This window comes from Heterocephalus glaber, unplaced genomic scaffold, assembly GCF_053883595.1.
Source record: "Heterocephalus glaber isolate CG9 unplaced genomic scaffold, H.glaber_assembly_v1.0 deba00001561, whole genome shotgun sequence".
Classification (NCBI taxonomy): Eukaryota; Metazoa; Chordata; class Mammalia; order Rodentia; family Bathyergidae; genus Heterocephalus; species Heterocephalus glaber.
Window position 1 is genome coordinate 4002377 of NW_028258349.1, and position 24631 is coordinate 4027007.

At 37.4% G+C, this 24631-nt stretch overlaps 1 protein-coding gene across 3 annotated transcripts in view; it reads left to right on the plus strand.

Annotated features, from left to right (window-relative positions):
* The window catches only part of LOC101704620 (olfactory receptor 10J3-like), a 475677-nt gene that overhangs the window by 209183 nt on the left and 241863 nt on the right, over positions 1–24631 (plus strand). The window contains exon 1 of one of the 3 annotated variants that reach the window (XM_087190974.1): positions 7076–17243. The exons of 1 other annotated variant lie outside the window; for it this stretch is intronic. The gene's annotated coding sequence lies outside the window, so the exon portion shown is untranslated. Of the gene's footprint in view, positions 1–7075; positions 24013–24631 lie in introns of those variants that run through there. One more of the 3 variants, XM_087190971.1, reaches the window with a different exon arrangement.

Sequence of the window (24631 nt, forward strand, 5' to 3'; positions counted from 1 at the left end):
ACAGTTTTGGAAGTATGGCCATTTCCACTATATTGATTCTTCCTACCCAGGAATAAGGGATGTCTTTCCATTTTCTTATATACTCTCCATCTCCTTTTTCAAGGTGCTGTAGTTTTCAGTGTAGAGGTCTTTTGCTTCCTTTGTTAAATTAATTCCTAGATATTTCATTTTTTTGATGCTATTGTAAAAGGCATTGTTTCCCTAATTTCTCTCTCAGTGAGTCTGCTATTTGTGTATAAGTAGGCTATTGTTTTTTGAGTGTTGACCTTATATCCACCTACTCTACTGAATCTGTCAATTAAGTCTAGAAGTCTTTTGGTAAGAGTTTTTTGGGTCTTCTATGTAAAGTATCATATCATCAGCAAATAATGACAGTTGAACTTCTTCCTTTCCCATCTTTTTTCCTTTTATTTCTTTCTCTTTTCTAATTGCTGTGGGTAATGTTTCCAGAACTATATTGAATAGGAGTGTTGATAGTGGGCATCCTTGTCTTGTTCTTGATTTTAGCATGAAAGTTTTCAGTTTTTGACCATTTAGTATGATGTTGCCTGGTGGTTTTTCATAGATAGCCTTAATCAGGTTGAGATAAAAACCTTCTACTCCAATTTTCTGTAGGGTTTTTTAACATGAATGGGTTTTGGATTTTGTCGAATGCCTATTTTGCATCTATTGAGCTGATCATATGGTTTTTGTCCTTGACTCTGTTAATATAGTGTATTACATTTATTGATTTACGAATGTTGAACCATCCTTGCATCCCTAGGATCAATCCGACTTGGTCAGGGTGTATGATCTTCTTGATGACCCTCTATATTCTGTTTGCCAGTATCTTGCTGAGCATTTTTGCATCTATGTTCATTAGGGAGATTGGCCTGTAGTTCTCTTTTTGTGTTGTGTCTTTCCCTGGTTTTGGAATGAAAGTCACACTTGCTTCCAGGAATGAGTCTGGAAGCCTTGCTTCCCTTTCAATTTCCTTGATGAGTTTAAAGAGTAATGGCGTTAGCTCTTCTTTAAATGTCTTGTAGAATTCAGCAGTGGAGACCTCAGGACCTGGGCTTTACTCTGTTGGTAAATTTTTTATTACATTTTCAATTTCACTCATTGTAATTGGGGTGTTTAGAATTTCTATATCTTATTCATTTAACTTTGGCAATTCATATGTATCTAGGAATCTGTCCATTTCTTCTGTGTTTTCCATTTTATTAGAGTACAGGTTCTCAAAGTAGGTATTGATGATCCTCTGGACTTCTGCTGGTTCTGTTGTGACTTCCCCTTTTCCATTCTTAATTGCATGGATTTGAGCCTTTTCTTTCCTTTTTTGATAAGGTTGACTAAAGGTTTATCATTTTATTTATTCTTTCAAAAAACCAACTCTTTGATTCATTAATTTTTTGTATCATTCTCTTAGTCTCCATTGCATTGATTTCTGCTCTGATCTTTATAATTTCCTCTCTTGGGCAAGCATTGGGTTTGTTATGCTCTTGTTTTTCTAGGAGTTTGAGGTTCTGCATTAGGTTATTTATCTGAGTACTCTCAGTTGTCCTAATATGGGCATTCACTGCTATGAATTTCCCATGTAGAACTGCTTTCATTGTGTCCCATAGATTCCTGTATGTTGTACTGGCATTGTCATTTACTTGTAGAAACTGTCTAATTTCTTCTTGAATTTCCTCTGTGACCCATTGGTTGTTCAGGAGGGTGTTATTCAATTTCCATGTGTTTGTGGGAGTTTTGCAGTTTCTCATGTTATTGGTCTCCAATTTCATTGCACTATGGTGTGAAAATATACAGGGGGTAATTTCAATTCTTTTACATTGGCTTAGACATGTCCTGTGAGCTAGCATGTGGTCTATTTTGGAGAATGATCCATGTGCAGCTGAAAAGAATGTGTATTCTGATTTTGTGGGGTGGAACACTCTGTAAATATCTATTAAGTCCATTTGTTCAATAGCTTGGTTCAGTTCTTGAATTTTGTTGTGAAGTTTTTTGTCTAGATGATCTGTCTATTTGTGATAGTCGGGTATTGAGGTCCCCCACTACAATTGTATTAGTGGTTATTTGGTTTTTCATGTCCATTAATATTTGTTTTGTATAGTTGTGGGCATTCATATTTGGTGCATATATATTTAGGATTGTCGTCTCTTCCTCTTGGATTGTTCCCTTCACAAGGATGTAGTGATCATCTTTGTCTCTCTTAATTAGTTTTGGTTTGAAATCTACTTTGTTTGCAAATAAGATTGCTACCTCTGCTTTTTTTCTGGGTTCCTGTCGTGTGGAGAGCCATTTTCCATCCTTTTATTTTCAGTCTATGAATTTCTTTTTGAGTTAGGTGTGTTTCTTGTATACAGCATATTGGTGGATTTTGCTTCTTAATCCATTCTGTCAGTCTACTTCTTTTGATTGGTGAATTGAGGCCATTAACATTGATAGTTATAATTGATAGATATTGACTCATCCTTGCCGTGAGGTTTTACTGTTGTTGGCTCTTATTTCTTTTTCCCCCTTTCCCTTTAGTTTCTTACCGTGCCTGGTGGCTTCCCTCTGTTGAGCCTCATGCAGTTGTGACCTCCGTTGCCTTTTACTAGGATATTGCTTGGCATTGTTTGGAGTGTTGGTTTGGTGTTCATGCAATTTCTCAGGTGTTCTTTGTCATGGAAGTATCTAATTACCCCATTGATTTTGAAAGATAATTTTGCAGGATACAACAGTCTAGGTTGGAAGTTATTTTCTTTTAGGGCATGAAATACTTCACTCCAGGCTCTCCTTGATTTGAGGGTTTGTGTTGAGAAGTCTGCCATGATTCTGATGGGCTTTCCTTTATAGGTGATTTGTTTCTTTCCTCTAACTGCCTGTAGGATTTTCTTCTTCTGTTGGGTTTCTGGGATCTTGACTATTATATGTCTAGGTGTAGATTTTTTTTGATCATGGTTGGGTGGAGTTCTATATGCCTCACTTATCTGTATGTCCAATTCTCCTCTGTCTGGGAAGTTTTCTGCTATTACTCCTGTGAACAGTTTTTTCTGTCAATTGTACTTTCTCCTGTTTTTTCATGGACTCCTATCAGTCTTCTGTTATTCTTCTTTGCATCGTGTAGCAGCTACTGAATTGATTTCTCATGGTCCCTTACTATTTTTAAGAAATTTCTGTTTTCATGGTCCTTCACAGCAATCCTGTCTTCTATATCTGATAATCTATCTTCAGATTCTCTTAATCTGCTCTGCATGCTTTCAATGGAGTCTTTAATCTCCTGAATATCTGTTGGAATCTGTTTCTTGGTTTCCATTTCTTTCTTATGCTGGGCGTTCCTGGCTTCCAGCATGTTTCTGAGCTCATCAATTTTTTTTTTTATCAGTTTCTGTTCTAGAGCCTCTAATCATGTCTTTCACTCTGCTCACCATCTCTGTAGTTATCTGGGAGATTATTTATGCTTTGTAGTTTTCTAGTGCCTCATTCATCTGTTTTGTTCCTTCTTGTGCTATCAGTTCAGGGTGTCCAGGTGGTTGATTATCATATTTTTCCACCTCATTTCCTGCAGAATTTGCCTTTTGTGGGGTGGAAGTCTGGTTCTGTGACTTGCTTAAATGTCTTGTCATTTTTGTTTTTGGTACTGTCCTTGGTTTAGTTCCTGGGTTCATATTTTGAAGTTGTTTATTGTAAGTATCTTTGTTGATGTATTTACAACCCTTGTGGAATGATTGCTTCTCAGAGGTGTCTTCCAGATATAGCTGGTCTTTAGGTTTTGAGTCTCTAATGACTCTGAGGCTATCTCATTGTCATTATACCAGGAAAGACAACTGTTTAGATCAATCACAACACCTTAGCTCAAGTGATACAATCAGCAACCCCATAGCATCAAATACATCTTAGAGAATGACAATTTGTGGTAGTTATTAATCTATCACCTTTAAAAATGAAAGGCCTCCTTCAGGGCATGTGTCTGCTGTCACAGTAGACAACATGGACAGCAGTGTGTGCAGTTGTAAGACAATGAGTCTCAGTAAGGCAGTCCCAGACCCATGAGATTCAGGCAGATTCCAGGTTCCAGTGGGAGCTGATGATAAGTTGAGCTCCCTGTCCCTCGAACTTACCAATCACGGTGGTGTGGTGTGCCTTTATTGCAGAGATTCTCTTCACTTTTCCAGTGGGTTTGTTTTCAACCGGGAGCCTGGGGCAGGCCCTCTCTCTGTTGTTCACTTGTGCCATTCAGGACAATGGATTTTATGACCCCCTGTGCCTCTGCAGTGTGTAACCAAGTAGCTGCACAGTCAAAAGGCCAGAGGATGGGGAGTGGGGTTCTTGTTGGAGGCCCCTGCACAGCCAATCCGTTGGTTGGTGGGCATGCCTTGCGGGGGTCCTCCTCACCCCGTTCTGTTGTCAAGCTGGCGGAGCCTGTCCTGGTGGCAAGCTGGTTAAAGCAGACAGAGGAAGCAGGTCCCAATCAGCCTGCAACCACTCAGCCTCCGCATCCTATATTTTGAAAAAGAGCACATTCACATAACTTTTATTGTAAGATATTATTATTGTTGTTGTATTTCCTTTAAATTTTTGTTGATTTCTTACTGTGCCTAGTTTGTAACTAAACTTTAAAATAGATATGTATTTATTGGAAAAAATATAGCATGTATAGGACTTAGTACTATCCACAGTTTCAGACAGCAACCTGGGGTTCTTAGGATGTTTTCCTTGCAGATGGAGAGGAACTTCTACTTCTCACACTGCTCAAAATTTATTAAGTTACATTTAGAGCTGTCCCTGTTTATATAGAAAAAGTTAGGTAATAAAATTGCCCTGAGGAGAATAATATGAGGCATAGCATGAAATAAATGTGCTGGAAAATAATTTTATTTGTTAGGAAAGCACTTTTACTTCTCATTTTCAGTGTATATTCAAGCTCACCTGAATGTTTTTACAGATATGTCACATAAGCGATCAATAAGAAAGCATTCTATTTGCTTCTTTTGTAAGTAAATCCATGTTTGTGTAAGAAAATTTTAAGCTGCCTTACTGTTTTGATAATAATATGATTAGAGATAAAATACTTCAATGGATTCTTTATTTCTGTGCTACAATGTTTTCAGATTTGATAAGGATAGGTGAGATTTTATTCACTTTTTATTAGAAAGCTTGAAGAAAGTATGAAATATTAATTTCAATCCTTGTCCTGCTGGCACCATCAGAAGCCACACTTTTCCTGGTCCCTATGGGCTATTTGAGGACATGCAGCTTCCTTTCAATAAATGTCCCCCTTAGACCTAATATACTGATTTTACGTGAACTTTATTCTAAACCCATAGTGGAAAGGTACTGGCTTCAGGTGCTCTCCCAAAGCTTCTTTTGATGGTTGTTTGCTCAGTGCTCTGTTGTAGAGTCCCTGTTTATTGGAAACTGGTCTCTGGACCTCCTCATTCGGATGCACTGGCCTGACAGACTTCACCAGGTAGAAGTGAACGGATTTTCCATAATGCAAGATCTTGTCACAGCATGCCAGTTCAAGAATCTCATTGTTTAACCAATACCTGTCAGAACCTTTTGGAAGGTAAATATTTAATCCTTTGGCTCTCTATTACAAACTATCAAGGGCCCCCAGCAAACTCCCCTAGTCTTTTAAAAAATAGATGTCTTGTATATTGGTAGACCTGGACACATATCAAATAATCAGTGAGCTTTTCACTTTTATAGTTTAAGCATCTGAAAAATACCAGGTCATGAGACTGGGAAACTAACTTCAATGGAATTTCCAGACTATCTCTTTTGGCTATTTTAGAAAGACTGTAATGCAGGGAAAGTGTTGAACTAATATTTGGACAATATAACTAGTGATTAGTTCTACTTGGCTAAGTCACCCTCGTTATGTAGGTAACATTTTTTATTTTTGGATAATCAATATGGAAGGTATAATTTTATTTAAAATAGAATATTTGTTTAACCTAAATGACTTGAAATAAAAGTGCACCAATTTGTGCTGTCTACCTCTCCTTTTCTTCTTCTCGCCTTGCCTCTTCTCCTATTGTATTCTCCTTTCCTACCTCCCTTCCCTTCTTTTTTCTTTAGTTTACAAAAGACAGTTTAATATTCTATGTAGCATTTTACTTTCATTTGTCTTCACTTATAGAACAGAAAAAGCAGGTAGAAGTTATGATTTTAGGCATATTTACTACATCTGTAGTGCTTGAAATTCTATTTATTTTTTTAATTATTGAAGCGAAATTCACATGACATGAAACTCATCATTATAAAGTAAACAAATCAGTGGCATTTAGTACATTCACAATATTGTATAATCCTCACCTTTGTCTTGTTCCAAAACATTTTCACTGTTCCAAAGTAAAGCCCTGTACCTATTAAGTAGTTCTTCCCAATTCCTCTTCTCCATGGCTCTTAGCAACCATTAATAGGTTTTTCATTTTGATGTATTTACCTCTTCTGAATATTTCATATAAATAGAATCATACAATGCATGACTTTTTTGCCTGATTCCTTTCACTTAGCAAAATGTTTCCAAAGTTCCTTCATATTGTAACATGAATATATATCTCACTCTCCTTAAAACTGAATAATATTCCATTGTATTATATACCACACTTTGTTTACCCATTTGTGAAGTCGTAGACATATGGGCTATTTCCATTTTTGGAAATTATAAATGGTGCTGATATAACCATGCATGCATATTTTTTTTGAGTATTGTTTTTGATTCTTTCAAATACACTCCTAGGAGTAGAAGTGCTGAGTCATCTGGTAATTCTATATTTAACTTTTGAGGACATGTCAAACATTTTTCCACAGTGACTGTACATTTTATATTTCTACTAGCAGTGTATGAGGGTTCTAGTTTTTCTGTATCTTTACCAATATTTTTGAGTTTTACTTGAATTTTGTTTTCTTATAACCATCCTAGTGGATATAAAATGGTGTCTTATTGAGATTTGAGTTGTATTTCTCTGAGGACTAGTGAACTTGAATATTTTTTCATTTTCTTGTTGGTCATTTATATGTCTTTATAGAAATGTTTATTTAAGCTCTTTGCCCATTGTGTTGTCTTTTTGTTGTTGAGATATGAAAGTTCTTTATAAATTTTGGATACTACATCTTTATCAGATATGATTTGCAAATATTTTCATAAATTTTATCCTTTTCTGAAGGTTGACTTTTTCACTTTATTGATAACTTCATTTGAGGTAAAAAATTTTTAATTTTGGTAAAATTTAATAATAGTTTAATCTATGAAGATGATATCAGAAAATGGAGACATCCCTTGCTCCTGGATAGGAAGAATCACCATAGTGAAAATGGCCATACTTCCAAAACTGCTATATAGATTCAATGCAATCCTAATTGAAATGCCAGGAGCATACTTCATGGACCTTGAGAAAAAAATCCAAAAATTCATTTGGAACAAGAAGAGACCTAGAATAGCAAAAGCAATTCTAGGCAACTGAGACATGGCAGGGGGTATCACAACCCACAACTTGAAACTATATTACAAAGCTACTGTGATAAAACAGCATGGTACTGGCAAAGAAACAGACCTGAAGACCAGTGGAACAGATTAGAAGATGTAGAAACAACTCCAGACACACTCAGCTACCTCATCTTCAATGAAGGAGCCAAACACCCTCACTGGAGGAAAGATAGCCTCTTTAATAAATGGTGCTGGAAAAATTGCGTTTCAACTTGCCAAAGGTTAAAAGTAGACCTGTACCTCTCACCATGCACTAAACTAAAATTGAAATGGATTAAAGATCTAAATATTAAAACAGAAACACTGAACTGACTGGAACAGAGGGTAGGTAGAACTCCTGAAGACATTGGTGTAAGAAAAGATTTTATGAACAAAACCTCAGTTACCCATGAACTAGCACAAGCAGTCAACAAGTGGGATCTCTTCTTATCAAAAACCTTATTTATAGCAAGAGAAACCACCAACAGTTTGAAGAGACAACCCACAATGTGGGAAAAATTTTTCACCGCTGTTCCTCAGACAAAGGTCTACTATCTAGAATTTATAATGAACTTAAAAAAATCAGATTTCCCAAATTAAAAGTCTCAATCCAAAAATGGGCATCTGAAATGAACAGACATTTCTCAGATAAAGAAGTAGAAATGGAAAATAAATACATGAAAAAATGTTCAACATCACTGATCATTCCAGAGATGCAAAAGAAAACAATGCTGAGATTCTACCTCACTGCAGAAAGAATGTCTGTTATTACAAAATCAAACAACCACAAATGCTAGTGAGGCTTGGTGGAGAAAGGAACTCTTCTCCACTGCTGGTGGGAGTGCAGGCTGGTGCAACCACTGTGGAAATAAGTTTGGAGATTCCTCAATAACCTAGGATTAGAGGTCCCACTTGACCCAGCTATTCCCCTGCTCACTATCTTACCAAAAGAATTAAAAGAATCATACCACATTGATATATGTTCACAGTGGCACAGTTTGTAATAGCTAAAACTTGGAAACAACCCAATTGCCCATCAACTGGAAACTGGATAAAGAAGTTGTTTATATATATATATTAAATGGAGTACTACTCAGCCATAAATAATGAGAAACTAGAAACATTTATAGCTGGTGGGCCTGCCTGGGGCGGGGGTCCTCCTCACCCTGTCCTGGTGGCTGATGGCGAGCTGGTCTATTTACATTTTTTAAAAAAAGGATTGTGCCTTTGTGTTGTACCTAAAAAGTCCTCACCAAATCCAAGATCACCTAGATTTCCCCTTTGCTATACTCTAGAAGTTTTATAGTTTTGTGTTTTCTATTAAGGTCTATAATCTAGTTTGAGTTAACTTTTGTAAAATATTTACATTTTCTGTCTAGATTAATTTTATACTTGGGAATGTTCTGTTGTATTAGCATCATTTGTTGACAAGATTTTTTTTCCATCAAATTACCCTTGCCTCTAAACAAAGATCAATTGACTGTATCTATGTGGGTTTATCTCTGATCCCTCTGTTCTGTTCTGTTAATTGATTTGCCCATTTCCTTCCAATACCACATCATTTTGGTTATTGTTGCTTTGTAGTAAGTCATATATTGCCAGTTCTGTGACATTGTTCTTCTTCAGTACTGAGTTAGCTCTTCTGAGGTTTTTCTTTCCATATAAAGTATCAGTTTGTCAGTATCCATAAAAAAATTTGTTAGGAATTTGATTGAGATGGTCTTAAATCTCTAGATGAAGTTGGGAAAAACAACACAGCTCCATTTATATAGATATTTTGATTTCTACCAAAAGCTTTGCCATTCTCCTCTTGTAGATCTTGTACATGATACGTTGTTTATACCTACTTAAATTTTTTTAGTAGTAAGGTAAATGATGTTGCATCCTTAATTTCCAATTCTGATTATTCATTGTTGGAATACAGAAAAATAATCTCCTTTTGTATATTATCTTACAGTATGCTTTTGCTTAGTAATCTGTGATCTTGCTCAAATTTCCTGCTAGTTTCAGAGTCTCTTTTCTCTTTTGGTAAGAATAAAGTCTTGTGATCTGCTAACAAATATACTTCTTTCTCAAGCTGTGTACCTTTTTATTACATTATTAATCTTATTGCATTCACTAGACTTTCAATACAACGTTGAAAAAGAATGAAGAGGAGGGGCAACGTTGCTCTTTTTCCCAGTTTTGGGTTAAAGCAACAACTGTTTCTCACCATTAACTTTGTAATTTTTAAAAAAGATATTCTCTGTCAAGTTGAGAATGTTCTTCTCTATTCATAGTTGATAAAAACTTTTTAAAATTTAATTTTATTGGTACATTTTAGGTATACAATATAATGACATTCATCATTGGAAATTTGCAACTTTACATAATCTCTCTTGGTTCTTATTTTCTCCCCCTTCCCCTGCCCTCCCTTTAACCCCTCCACCCCTCCCTATTTACAAAGACTATGTTTCCATTTTTTCATTTTCTCATTTTCTCATATTAATTCCATTCCCTTCTTTTTTTTCCCCTAGCCCTCCCCTTCCCCTTCCCCATTGCCCCTTTTCTTCCTATTTCACATTATCTATTATACCTTTTAGTCCTTATTTACACTTTCAGTTTCTCACACTAGAGAAACTATTTGATTTGCACATGTGTGTCTTATTTATTTCACTTAAGAGTATGGCCTCAATGTGCATCCATTTATAAATGTCTCTAATTTCTCATTTTTTATGGCTGAGTAGTACTCCATTTTATTTTTAAAAACCACATTTTCTTTATCCAGGCTCCAGTTGATGGGCAATTGGGCTACTTCCAAGTTTTACCTATTACAAATTGTGCTGCTATGAACATGGGTGCACATATATCACTGTGGTGTGATTCTTTTAATTTGTTGGAGAAGATACTCAGTAGGGAAATAGCTGGGTCAAATGGGACTTCCAGTCCTAGTTCTTTGAGGTATCTCCATACTGATTTCCACAGTGGTTGCACCAGTCTACACTCCCACCAGCAGTGGCAGAGGGTTCCTCTTTCTCCATAGCCCTGCCAGCATTTGTTATTGGTTGATTTCATGATAGCAGTGATTCTTTCTGGAGTGAGGTGAAATCTCAGCATTGTTTTCATTTGCATCTCTCAAATGACCAGTGATGTTGAAAATTTTTTCATATGTTTATTTGCTATTGCTACTTCTTTGTCTGAGAAATGTCTGTTCATTTCAGATGCCCATGTTTGGATTGGGTCTTTAAATTTAGGAGGTCTGATTTTTTAAAGTTCTTTATAGATTCTAGATAGTACACCTTTGTCTGAGAGACAGCTGATGAAATTTTTTCCCACACTGTGGGTCGTCTCTCCACTCTGTTGGTGGTTTCTCTTGCTGTGTAGAAGCTTTTTGTAAGAAGAGGTCCCAATTGTTGATTGTTTTTGCTAGTTCATGGACAACTGAGGTTTTGTTCATAACATCTTTTCCTACACAAATGTCTTCCAGAGTTCTACCTAACCTATATTCCAGCTGGTCCAGCATTTCTATTTTAATATTTAGATCTTTAATCCATTTTGATTTTAGTTTAATGCATGGTGAGAGATACAGGTCTACTTTTAATCTTTGGGAACTCGAAACCCACTTTTTCCAGCACCATTTATTTAAAGAGGCTATCTTTCCTCCAGTGAGGGTGTTTGGCTCCTTTGTCAATGCCTGAGTGTGTCTGGCATTGTTTCTGCATCTTCTATTCTGTTCCATTGGTCCTCAGGTCTGTTTCTTTGCCAGTACCATTCTGTTTTTATCATAGTAGCTTTGTAGTACAGTTTCAAGTTGGCAGTTGTGATACCCTCTCTCATATCTCTGTTGCCTGGAATTGCTTTTGCTATTCTGGGTCTCTTCTTGTTACAAATGAACTTTTGGATTGTGTTCTTAAGGTCTGTGAAATATCGTGCTGGGATTTCAATTGGGATTGCATTGAATCTATGTAGCAGTTTTGGAAGTATGGCCATTTTCACTATGTTGATCCTTCCTACCCAGGAACAAGTGATGTTTTTCCATTTTTTGATATCATCTTCAGTCTCTCTTTTCAGAGTGCTATAGTTTTCAGAGAAGAGGTCTTTGATTTCTTTTGTTAGGTTGATTCCTAGGTATTTCAGCTTTTTGGATGCTATTGTGAAAGCAATTATTTGCCTTATTTCTCTCTCAGTGAGCCTGTTGTTTGTGTAGAGGAAAGCTATTGATTTTTGTGTGTTGACTTTGTATCCAGCTACTTTACTGAATTTGGTTATTATGTCTAGAAGACTTTTGGTGGAGTTCTTGGGGTCTTCTATATACAGTATCATGTCATCTGTAAATAATGACAATTTGACTTCTTTGTTGCCTATCGTTATTCCTTTTATTTCTTTCTCTTGTTTAATTGCTGTGGCTAGTATTTCCAAAACCATATTGAAAAGGAATGGTGATAGTGGACATCCTTGTCTTGTTTCTGATTTTAGTGTGAAGGATTTCAGTTTTTGACCATTTAGTATGATATTGGCTGTTGGTTTTTCATAGATGGCTTTTATCAGATTGAGGTAGAGACCATCTATTCCAATTTTTTGTAGGATTTTAATCATAAATGCATGTTGGATTTTGTCAAATGCTTTTTCTGCGTCTATGGAGATAATCATATGGTTTTTGTCCTTGGCTCTATTGATATAGTGTATTACAGTTATTGATTTGTGTATATTGAACCATCCCTGCATCCCTGGGATGAATCCCACTTGATCAGGGTTTATGATCTTCTTGATGATCTTCTGTATTCTATTTGCCAGTATCTTATTAAGGAAATTTGCATCTATGTTCATTAGTGAGATTGACTCATAGTTCTCTTTTTCGGTTGGGTCTTTCTCTGCTTTGGGGATCAAGGTGATGCTTGCTTCCAGGAAAGAATTTGGGAGTATTGTTTCCATTTCAATTTTGTTGAAGAGTTTAAACAGTAGTGGTATTAGTTCCTCTCTAAATGTCTTGTAGAATTCAGCAGTGAAGCCTTCAGGACCTGGGGTTTTCTTACTTGGTAAGTTTTTAATTATGTTTTCAATTTCATTTATTGATATTGGGTTGTTTAGATATTGGGTTGTTTTTGGGTCTTCTTTGTTCAACTTTGGTAATTCATACATATCTATGAATCTGTCCATTTCTTCTGTGTTTTCCATTTTATTGACATATGGGTTTTCAAAGTAGGTGTTGATGATCCTCTGGATTTCTGCTGGGTCCATTGTAATTTCATCCTTTTCATTCGTAATTACATGGATTTGGGACTTTTCTTTCCTTTTCCTGATAAGATTGGCTAAGGGTTTGTCAATTTTGTTGATTATTTCGAAGAACCAACTCTTGGCTTCATTCATATTTTGTATCATTCTCTTAGTTTCCATTGCATTGATTTCTGCTCTGATATGTATAATTTCCTCCTTTGTATGAGCTTTGGGTTTCTCTTGGTCTTCTTTTCCTAGAAGCTTGAGGTTCAGCATCAGGTTCTTTAATTGCACTTTTTCTGTTTTCCTGATATAGGTATGCACAGCTATGAATTTGCCTCATAAGTCTGCTTTCATTGTGTCCCATAGAATCCCATATGTTGTATTGTCATTGTCATTTAATTGAAGGGATTTTCTGATTTCTTCAATTTCCTGTGTGACCCGTTGTTTATTCAGAAGTGTGCTGTTCAATTTCCATGTGTTTATGATATTCTAGTGGTTTCTTTTGCTGTGGATCTCAAATTTCATCACACTATGGTCTAACAATATACAGGTGATAACTTCAATTCTTTTGCATTTACTTAAACATGTTCTGTGAGTGAGTATGTGGTCTATTTTGGAGAATGACCCGTGTGCAGCTGAAAAGAATGTGTATTCTGATTTTGTAGGGGGGAACAGTCTGTAAACATATGTTAAGTTTATTTATTCAAGAGTTCTGTTGAATTCTAGTATTTCGTTGCTCATTTTTTGTCTAGTTGATCTATCTATTTGTGACAGTTGTGTATTGAGGTCCCCTACCACAGTTGTATTTGTACATATATGACTTTTCATGTCCATTAGTATTTTTTTATATACTTGTGCCCACTAGTGTTTGGTGCATAGATATTTATGATTGTCATTTCTTCCTGTTGGATTGTTCCCTTTACAAGGATGTAGTGTCTTTCTTTGTCTCTCTTAATCAGTGTTGGTTTGAAATCTACTTGATCTGCAAAGAAGATAGCTACTCCTGGTTTTTTTCGGGTTCGTATTGCATGGAGTATTGTTTTCCACCTTTTACCTTTCAGTCTATGAGTTCCTTTGTTTTTTTTTTTTGTACCAGGGATTGAACTCGGGTCCTTCTGCTTGCAAGGCAAGCGGAGGAACCACTAAGCCAAATCCCCAGCCCTATGAGTTTCTTTTTGAATTGTGTTTCTTGTATGCAGCATATTTTTGGATCTTGCCTCTTGACCCATTCTGCCAGTCTATTTCTTTTGATTGATGAATTGAGACCATTAACATTGATGGTTATAACTGATATGTATTGACTTATCCTTGTCATGACATTTTTTTTTGGATTCTCCTCCTTTGCATTTTATTTCTTGTCGTGCTTGATGGGTTCATTCTGCTGGGCTTCCTGAGATTGTGATCTCATTGTCTTTACCTATGATATTGTCAAAAATGTTTTGGAGTGCTGGTTTGGTATCCACGAAGTTCCTAAGGTGCTCTTTGTCATGAAAGTATCTTATTTCTCCATCAATTTTGAAAGATAGTTTTGCAGGGTACATCATTCTGGGTTGGAGGGTGTTTTCCTTTAGGGCTTGAAATATGTCACTCCAGGCTCTTCTTGACTTGAGGGTTTGTGTTGAGAAATCTGCTGTGATTCTGATGGGGTTTCCTTTGTTTGTGATTTGTTTTTTTTCTCTAACTGCTTGTAGAAAATGTTCTTCTGTTGGGTTTCTGGAATCTTAACTATTATATGTCTATGTGTAGATTTTTTTTTTAATCAAGGCTAGTTGGAGTCGTATATGGCTCACTTATCTGTATGTCAAGTTCTTTTCCCCTGTGTGGGAAGTTTTCTGTCATCACTTTTTTGTGAACAGTTTATGTCATCTGCACTCTCTCCTGTTTCTTCATTGACTCTGATCAATCTTATGTTATTTTTCTTTCCATTGTCTAGCAGATGGTGGATCAATTTCTCATGATCCCTTACAATTTTAAAGCAATTTTTCTTTGCTTGGTCACTCACTGAATGCAATCTTATCTTCTCTACCTGCAGTCTTATCTTCTCTGTCTTCACATTGGCTCATTCTGCTGTGTAAACTTTCAGTGCAGTTTTTGATCTCCTGAAAATCTGTTTGCATGTGTTTTATGGATTTCATTTGTTTCCTTTGTTGGGATTCCATCGTGTTCCTCAGCTCCTCTATTTTTTTATCTGTGTCCTCTCTAGATTTATTAATCATGTTTTGCTGTATGGGCATAATCTCTGCTGTTATCTGAGAAATTATTTCTGATTTCCTTTTTTCCAGGTCCCCTTTTTGTTGCCAGTTCAGGGAGTCCAGGTGGTTCAGTATCATAGTGCTGTATCTCATTTCCCTTTAGGGTTGCTTTAGGTGATCTGGTTGTCTGGTTTTTAGGCTTGTTTAAATGTCTTCTCATTTTTTTTTATGAAGGTTGGGGGTGGTGGTCGTACTGCTGGTGCCTGCCTGGCTCACTTCCTCTGCACTGGGAGTGGTGCTATGGTGGCCCAGTAGCCTTTTCGTTAGTGCTGGGATCAGTGCTACGGCAGCCTGGAAGCCTCTTCCTCTACCTGTCACAGGCTAGGGGTGTAGGTCAGTAGTACAGAGCATATACAAGGACTGAGTTCAATCTCCAGTAAGATCTTGGGCAGGAGGATGCAATAAACAGCCCTTAGTCCTGGATCACGTATGTGCAGGTTGATAAATTCTTTTAAATCACAAATGGCTGTCATTTTTTTTGGATAATTTTTTGCATCCACTGATAGTATATACATTTTCTTCTTTGACTTGCTTATGTGATAACTTGCATTTTTAATTAATTTTTAATTGTTGACACACTCTTGCCTCAAGTCTCAGGTGGTTAAAGCCCTAACTCTTTTCATTCATTGTTGGAATTGATTTGCTGATATTTTTGTTGAGAATATTAGAGATATTTGTCTTTCACTTTTCTCTCTTGTAATGTCTTTATATGATTTTGGTACTAGATCAAGTTGGCCTCAGAGAATGAATAACGAATGTTCCTTCTCTTTCTATTTTCTGGAATAGAGTTTAGGTAATCAGTGTAATTTCTTTCAGAATATTTTGTTTTTTAAATTCATCAATGAAACCATCTGAGCTTGGTGCTTTCTTTTTAGAAGATATTAATTATTGATGTGATTTTTAGTAGATATAGGCCTATTCCCTGTGTGTTTTGTTAGATTATATCTTTCAAAAATTTTATCTAGTGTCTTGAATCTCTGTTTCTTGTAATCCACTGTTGTACTGGGACACAGTTGACTTAGTGTGAAGAAAAAAGAAACATTATGTAATCTTGGGATTAAATCTCTGTTTTGTTTTTGTCTTTGTCTTTTCATACAGACCAGAGCCCATAACCTTCAGAAGAGTTTCTTAGTCTTTTTTTCATTCCTATGTGAGGCTAGAAGGCCTCAAACTATCCAGTTGCCTTGTTCCTTAATCTTTGTAAGTTTTCTTTCAAATGCTGGGGAATATCCTTTAAATAGTTGTTAAATACTTTGGAAAAATTAGGCTGTGTTGAAGAAAGAAGAGAAGACAGTTCTAATATTCTGAGTATTTTTATCCTTGCCACAAAAACTGCACAATAAGCCAGGCATGGTGGCACACACCTGCAATCCTAGCACTCAGGAAGCTGAGGCAGGAGGATTGCTGCAAGTTCAAGAACAACCTGGGCTCCATAGTGAGTTCAAGGCCAGCCTGAACTACATAGAAAGATCCTGTCTCAAAAAAAGGAAAATGCATGATAAGTTTATCAAGCACCATGTGTCTCACCAGTTCCACTTTCCTTTGGAAAGAGTTGTGGTTTTAAATGTTCACAAATTCTTTGGTACTCCTCTCTGCAGGAGGTGGAGCCTACATCCTCTTTCCTTGAGTAATGACTAGACTTAATGAATCACTTTAGATGAATAGAAAAACAGTGGAATTGCTTTGGTGTGACTTCTGCAATGGAGCACAATAAGCATAAGAGCTTTCTGGTTGCTTTCTCACAGGCCCTTGGAGCACACATATCATGAGGATATCTAGGACCAGTGAGGAGCCAGCAAGGAGCTCAAGCATCTGGCAGTAGCTCTGTGACTGTGCCCTCCAGAAAGTGTATCTGTTGGTGTCAATCAGGCTTTGGAATGACAACACTCCTAGCTGAAATCATGTTTGCAACCTCATGACATATGGTGGACTGGAACCATCCACCTGAGCTGCTCTGAGATTCCTAACTCTTAGACATATATGAGATCGTAAATATTTGTATTTTAGACTACTACACAAAGTAGATATTTAGAGAATATCTGAACATCTACACATGTGTACTGTCACACACACACACATTCATCCATTAATTAAAAATAATCTTCAAATCAAATTCCTTAAATATTGTAACCTTGTTCATCTCATTACATTTTAGTGTTATTTAAGTAACTGTTAGAGCTGTCTGTATGGATGACTTGCCTACTGTGCTTGCTTTCTTCAGTACACTTATCCAGAGGAAATCTAGAGCAAATCATGTACACCCTGTGGCTGGGCCATGACACCAGGACTGATCTGAACATGAAAAGTAGACAAATCCACTACCACAGCTAAAGTCCTCATCACCACCCCCATCAGTAAGTGACAGATCCAGCTGGCAGAAAATCAGTAAAGATATAGTTGAAGTGAAAAGAACCATTAGGCCATTTGGGGAGGTTGAGCCCAGCCTGGAAAACTTAGCGACTTAGCAAGACCCTGTCTCAAAAAAGAAATTAAGAAAGGACTGGGAATTTGCCTCTGAGCCTGGGTTCAATCCCCAGCACCACACACACACACACACAAGTTAGTCTCAATCAAACCATCTAGAAAGAAGGGCAAGGTGCAGAAAGAGATGAGTGAGAATAACATCATTTCCAGTGACTTTGCATTGGTAACTTAATGATGTTGGAGGATAGGTGTGGAGAAGTTAGCATGCACTCATTAATTCAACTGATTAATTCAACATCTACTAAGTCTCAGACATTAAAGTTCTGGGCACACAGTGGTAACTACATACATTCCCTCACTTTGAGGAGCTTCTCATCTGGTCGATTTGAAGCTCAGGCCAGGTGCCTATATCATGGCCCAGCGACAACTTAGCTCAGTCAGCACAGAGATGTAGCAAAGACTCTTTGTCATCTCTCTGTCCCCCAACTCCCTGTTCAATAAAGGTGACTAACAGAGGAGAAATTCATAAATTCTGAATGTACTGTGTTTTATAAAGAAAGAGCTTCCAAAATGATTATAAATTCTGGAAGCTGAATATCCTGGGATGTATTCATACATCAGAGTATGAGGCTGGAAATCATTTTACACAATAGAAGAAAGGAAAATGAGAACAGGAAAGTGAAAGCTTAGGATGCACAAGAAGTGTTGTTTGTTCAGGAAAGACATAATGTTCGAGCCATGGACACTTATAAAGATTCAGATCTTTGTAATTTAGGCTCTGCCTGGAAAGAAAATATGTGCTCTCTCCTGGAGGCTCCAGGCAGCTGAAGAAATTAGTCCTTATTAGTTTCTTCTTGACAAGCCTGGGCAGAGGCTGAGGCGCCACAGAGCTTGCTGTCCTCCTCCCTACCTGTGGCCAAATAAGAGGCCTGTTCATCAGTCAGAACCCTGTTGCAGAAAGCCAGCTGTTATAAACAGAAAGATAATTAAAAGAGGTAATTAGATGTTTACACAATCACTGAGGACTGCAGGAGCAGGCTCTGTGCTGTGTCTTTAGCAACAACTCAGGGAAAAAGATTGTTGAATTAATCAGTCTGGGGTGCTTCATTCTGCAAAAATTAGGAAGTTTAGGGATCTGGATACCACTTTGGAACCGTCACAGGCACCCTACTTTCCTGGTGATATAGGGTCCAGGAAGTCTCTTAGTCCAGTGGCCTCTCAGCAGCAGTGTAGCTAGACTCTGGAATATAGCCACCTTTACATCTCCTAAAACCCGTGAGGCTTCTCACTGGATACTAGAATGTGCTCCAGAGAAACTCAACATTGCTACAGTCTTGCTAGTATGAAATACCCACCACACCACCACACACAGCATCTTTTTCATATCAGTGTTCATATAACAATGTTTTGGCTAACAAGATATAGCAGATTTTTTCTTGGAGGGCGGTGTGGTGCAGGATTTCTAGGCTTGCTTTTCTGAAAAGAGAGATGCATCTTTTTGATGATGCCTCTCTCCTTTTTCCTACATCAATTATGAATGTGATAGCTAGAACTGCTAAAGCCATTTGTGATCTAGGAGCTTAGAACCTACATGTGCTGGAATGTACCACTCTGAACCTCCTGCTCTGAATTTCTTGGCACGAAGGACAGAAAAAACATATCTCTGTTATCTTAAACTTCCCTTAGTCTATAAGGAGTCAAAATATTGGAAGTTGAAAGCATAAAATGACATAACATCCTACCTACCCCTTTCTCCCTCCTCTTTCTCTCTTGCCCTCTCCTCTTTCCTCTTCTCTCTTCCTCTCTCTCCTTCTCTCCTCTTTCTTCTATCTATGCTTGTAAGATAGATAATAACACCTAAAAGGCCACCCTGAAGGACATTAGTGAAGAACATTATGTTTTCATTGGAAGGCATTAATCTCTTGTAATAGATCAGCTACAATATATCAGTTAGCTCTGTCTTCTGCAGTTATACTTTATCATATGAAATACTGTACTAGTCTAGTTGTGAGATTGTTTCTCAGGGCATCTATTTGGTTGAAGCACATGAAATTGCTGATATTTAAGCATTTTGATGACAAAAATAATATTAATTTTATGTGATGCAGCTTAAGAATGCATAGGACTGAAGGTTGATGGAAAACTCTGAAACCCTAATGAAGATAATTATATAAACCAATGAGCTTTTATAAGTCAGTGGTTAAAGTGATCCAAGTCTGGCTTATCATTCTATCCTTTTGGACCATCTGAAAAATTCATACTCATATTCCAAAATTGTATTTGAAATTAGTCTTCCAGGCCAAATCTTGGCTTTATTTTCAGGCTAATTCCATCTGAAGTTAAACTTTAGTATAGACTAAGGTAAACTACGATTTACTCTAAGCTGAAGGAGCTACATTGAATTTCCGTAAGTAAATTGTGAGGTATATTGATATAGGGTAGAGTATTACTACATGTGCTTTTTTCCCGGGAGAATTCCTTAGTAGATTACATAGAACAGTCTTCTTTCAGTAGCCCCTATATAGGAAGTAGATTCCTGTATGAGTTTGGTACAGTATCAAAAAATGAACTTTGATATTAGTGATTACTGCTCTGTCCAGTAGACATTTATTCTAGGACACTGAGTATATCTGTGATGGTTAATATTGGTTGTCAACTTGATTGGCTTGAAGGACACCTAGAAGATTAGTAAATCACACTTCTGGATGAGTGTCTGGGTGGATCTTGGATGTGTGACCTTGTATACTCTATCTTGTCCCCAGCCTCCTCCTCTTTTTCTGTGTCTCTTTGCTTCCCAGTTGTAATTAAATGGGGAGTTTTCCAGGCCGGGATGTAGCCCAGCAGTGCAGCACCTGCCTGGCAAGCACAAGGCACTGGGTTTGATTCCCGGTACCAAAACAGAAAAGTGAAAAAAAAAAGTGGGCAGTTTTTCTCTGCCATCCCCTTCTACCATGATGTTTCTGCCTTGGAGCCAGCCAGCCACGACTGATTGAAACTTCTGAAATTGTGAGCCAAATTAAACCCCTCCTTCTTTAAGTTGTATCTGTCAGGTATTTTGTTGAAGCAGTGGAAAGTTTACCAATACAACATCCATTATTCTCCAGGTTGCTTTGATTTTTTTTCTAGTTATATTTCTGTACCTCTACCTTCTCTAAGTTCTTCCTTTTTTCTTTTCTGGTAGGTTTTAATGGTATAAGTGTTTTCCTAGTTAACATTTTTCTTCTTTTGCTCCTACTACCAATGTACCTGACAGTTATAAAAAGTACCCAGGGAAAGTTACCAGCATTTCGTTTCAATTAACACCATTAGATTTGGTGAGAAAAACTTGCTAGGGCTATTCTAAGCTATAGATGTTCCCAACAGGAATTGACACTTCTTAAAAAGAAGGTTTATCTCCTCTCCAGAAGTAGAGATTGAGAGAAAAAGTATAGTTTAGCTAGAAGTTGAAAGGAAGTAAAAATTCAGAACTCATTGTCTAGAGCATGGTTAACTGTTGACTTGGAGGACAAAACTTCTCAGGCAGGAATTCTACCTGTTTTACTCAGTTTTATATTGCCTGTGCCTAGCTTAGATACATAGTTAATGTTAAAATAAATATTGGTTGATTAGATAACTGAATAAATGAGTAAAATGATTAGGTGATATCAAACCTTTATGGCCAAGTCCTGAGAACTTTTCTAGGTTTCACAGTAGAGGAGTCTGCAAAACAGATAGAAACTACTGTTTGAAAAAAAGTCCCTTCCAACACATATTTCTACCAGTTTCCAATGGGATTAATAGTGAGATTGAGTATGTTACTGAACCTGTAATTCTCTTGTCTTCTTCATGAACCTTCTCAGTTAGCAGTGGGGGAGGTGTTTAAAAGTTACTCTAAACTGATAATTTAAGTCATTCCTTTTGATGATAGTCTTTTGGAATAGTTAATGTCTCTTGCTCTATCTCTTTCTTGTACTTATCAAAGATGGTGGCTGAGTTTAGAAAGGAGAATATCAATGAAATGCTGTCCTATTTTTCATATCACATGAGTCTTCTCATTTGATTTCTGTACTCCTCTCAGAAGCTGAGGAATTTTCCGAGTCTCATTTCCAATTTAGAAACAGAAATCGCAAGTTAAGCTTAATTTCTAGTGCCCTCTCCTTAACCAAGTTGAACTACCAAATTCACATTGATGAGACAATTCCTATTTCGCTACAAGCAAGGGACAGGACGCACACTTCTAATTCCTTACTGTTCCTTCAGCCTGCCTTTTCAACATACAACCTTTCAGGAACAGAAGGGAGAAGTGTTCCTATAATTTACATCTTTTCCCCTAATATAGCCTCCAATAGGTATCTTACATTATGCAAGTTTATGTTTCAGTAATAAATTGAAGCTCAACCTAATGGCTCAGTGGCTCAACCTAATGTAGTATATATCCATGGCAAGCTGCTGAGGGGTCTAGGCTGATGGAGAAGCCCCCAACTTATAGCTGCACCAGAAAGGGTTATGTAGACTTCCTCCATGAGAGGGAGAGAGAGAACACGGCTCTCTCTCACACATTCAAGTATTATAGCAAGGAGATGACAAAAGGCAGGCCGTGAACTGGCACCACGTGTCCTTGCTCAGGAACAATGTAGCTCATTACTTAGTGTCAGAGGTAAAAGAGCCAAACAAAGGAGATACTTTAAAGGGAAAACTAAAATGCACTAATTTAATGTTGCCAAAAAATTCCCATTGTATTCATTAAATAAAATAGTATTGTTTCTGTACTTCTTTCTAATACTCAAAATACAAAATTAAGGAATATAGATCATAAAAGAAAATTGTATGATTAAGTCAGGCAATGGGAAAGGAGAGCTAAGGCTTTCCTATATCAATGAAACAACTGTCTGACTATCTAGGCCCACTCACCTGTTCCTGTTCCACTTGATGGGGAGCATGATAGGATGTGCACATGCAGCAAGCTCTTGCTCAGCATGCAGGAAATCTCTATGGGCTCAAATAGTAACTGTAACTCAGTCATCTGCCCCCAGTGTCTCCTGTTTTAATTACACTGTGCAGTGCCTGATGCTTATGCCCTCCAACTGTGGCTGTAAGTGTGCTCTTTGGTTAAAAGTCTGATTTTTATCTTTCTGCTCTTGTTTGACTTCATTCTCAGCAAAGGAGATACAGTTCCTTTATGCATGGTTAGCTGGGACTAAGTCCAGCATTTTTGTTCTTTTCTGTTTGGGAAAGCAGTTAGGAAAGTGCCTTTTTTTGAAATCCATTTTCCTTAAACACCAACTAGTACAGGATAGTGTTGTCACCACGCCACATCATGCTACACTCTGCTGGAACATGCAGCTACTGGGATCCTGCCGGGGTCATAAACCCTCAGCTTCAATAATGAATTAAAGAGGCACAGTTTTAATTAAAAGAAGATATTGTATTTGGAACAGGGCAAAGAAGGAAAATAGAAGATAGACAGCCATTCTGGAAGAGCAGGGAGCATCAAAAGTGAATACCCATGGATTTTTGTCCTCAGCTCCCTTTTATTTAGGACTAGTGATTTTTTCCACCACCCTCTGCCCATGGGCACTTGGAAGTTGTCACCATCTGATTGACTCTCTGGCTGTCTTTAATCCTAACCTGAGCACCTCTGTCTACATTCTTTATGGCCATTTGATTTCTTCCTGTCCCTTTGTGATGGCTGAGTGTGTGTGTGTGTGTGTGTGTGTGTGTGTGTGTGTGTGTGTGTGTGTGTGTAGGGGGAACCCTTATAAAAAGGTAACAGACTGAATGATTAAGTAAAGGGAACATTTGCATTTTATATATTAAATAAGAGTCCTTAAGGGGCTGTTCCTTATCTCTTTTGCATTTTACTGGGTGGGGTAGCTGGATACTTGGAACTTTCACGTTCATGGCTACATCCCTGTTTTGCCTGTCTGTCTCTTCTCACTAAATTCTTCTGTTAATTGTGTTACCTGGTGTCTTCCTGAGTCTGGTCTCTCTTCCTCTCTCTTTACCTTTGTCTTCCTAATTGATGCATCTAACTGCAGAGGCAAAAGCTGCCTTTAGTAAGATTTCCTTTATTACTTTCTTTAATAAAGCTTAATGAGTTCCTATTTTGTCCTTTTTCCTGCCTATGACCCCCCCCACCTTACAGTGTGCCATGTGCTTTACATAAAACAATAACAGCATTACTAATACTAATATACTACTATCACTAATATACCATTATATAATATTATTTAATAAACACTTTATTATAATAAAAATTATTTATTTCATGCCTGGCAGCAGGCTGAATATTTTACACACAGGGCGTTCTGACAAGTTGTCAAGCCCTATGGGCCCAGGTATTCATGCAAGACATTTGGCTTCTGTCTTATAAAGGCCTGCAAACTTTGTTTAACAAACAAAGGTGACATGAGTACTGTTCTGAATGTAATATTTTCTTTGTGACTTCGGGATGTTGTTATGATCCTCAGTTGATCACCGTGTTCCTGGCACTGCTGCACATAGAGATTTGCGTGCAGCCCAGGCAGAACTGCACCCCTGGTCTCTGTGCTTGTGTTTTGGGGGATCGAGTCTGCCCATCTGTGCACTGCAAGGAAGAAAGCAGGGGCGCTCAGTGAGAACAGCAACCCCAGGACTATTGTAACTTTCCATTTCTTTAACTGTGACCTGGAAGTCTAATTTGGCAGCTTTCAATTCAATTCCCACAACAACAAAAAAGTTGTGAGTAAAATAAGAATAAACTCCGTTAAGTACAAAGTCCAAGCACTTCTTCTAATCAAGTGCTAAACATTTTAGGGTTTTTTTTGGCACTGGGGATCGAACTCAGGACCTTGCGCTTGTGACACAGGCAGCAGAACCACTGAGCTAAATCTCTGGCCCCAAGTTTTTTTTTTATTATATCTTGTTCCCTATTTTCTGCCTAGTAGCAGAACTCAAAAATAAGACCTCTGAAGGTGTGATGTTTTAGGCAATGAAAAATACTGAAAAAAAATACTAGAAGACTGCTGACTTTTATTGTAAATTAAACAATTCAGTAGACAGGAATTCAAAGGAAACAGCAATAGCCACATGGCAGAAGGGATCACTGTCTTCACAGCTGTTCTTTTGTACAGCTTTGATGACTTCCTTCCCGTTAACTTTGTTCTGTTGGGCACTTATGAGCCCTTGTGACCACATCACCCTGCTTTTCATAGTTTAATGCCTTATAGTCCAGGACTTTTAGTCTGATGTACTTATACCTCTTCAGGGGACAGCAGAGTCCCACATGTACAAATTCACAATCTCTCCCACAAAATGTAACCAGTACTGCAAAATGAAACTTTAAATGTTAGATATTTTC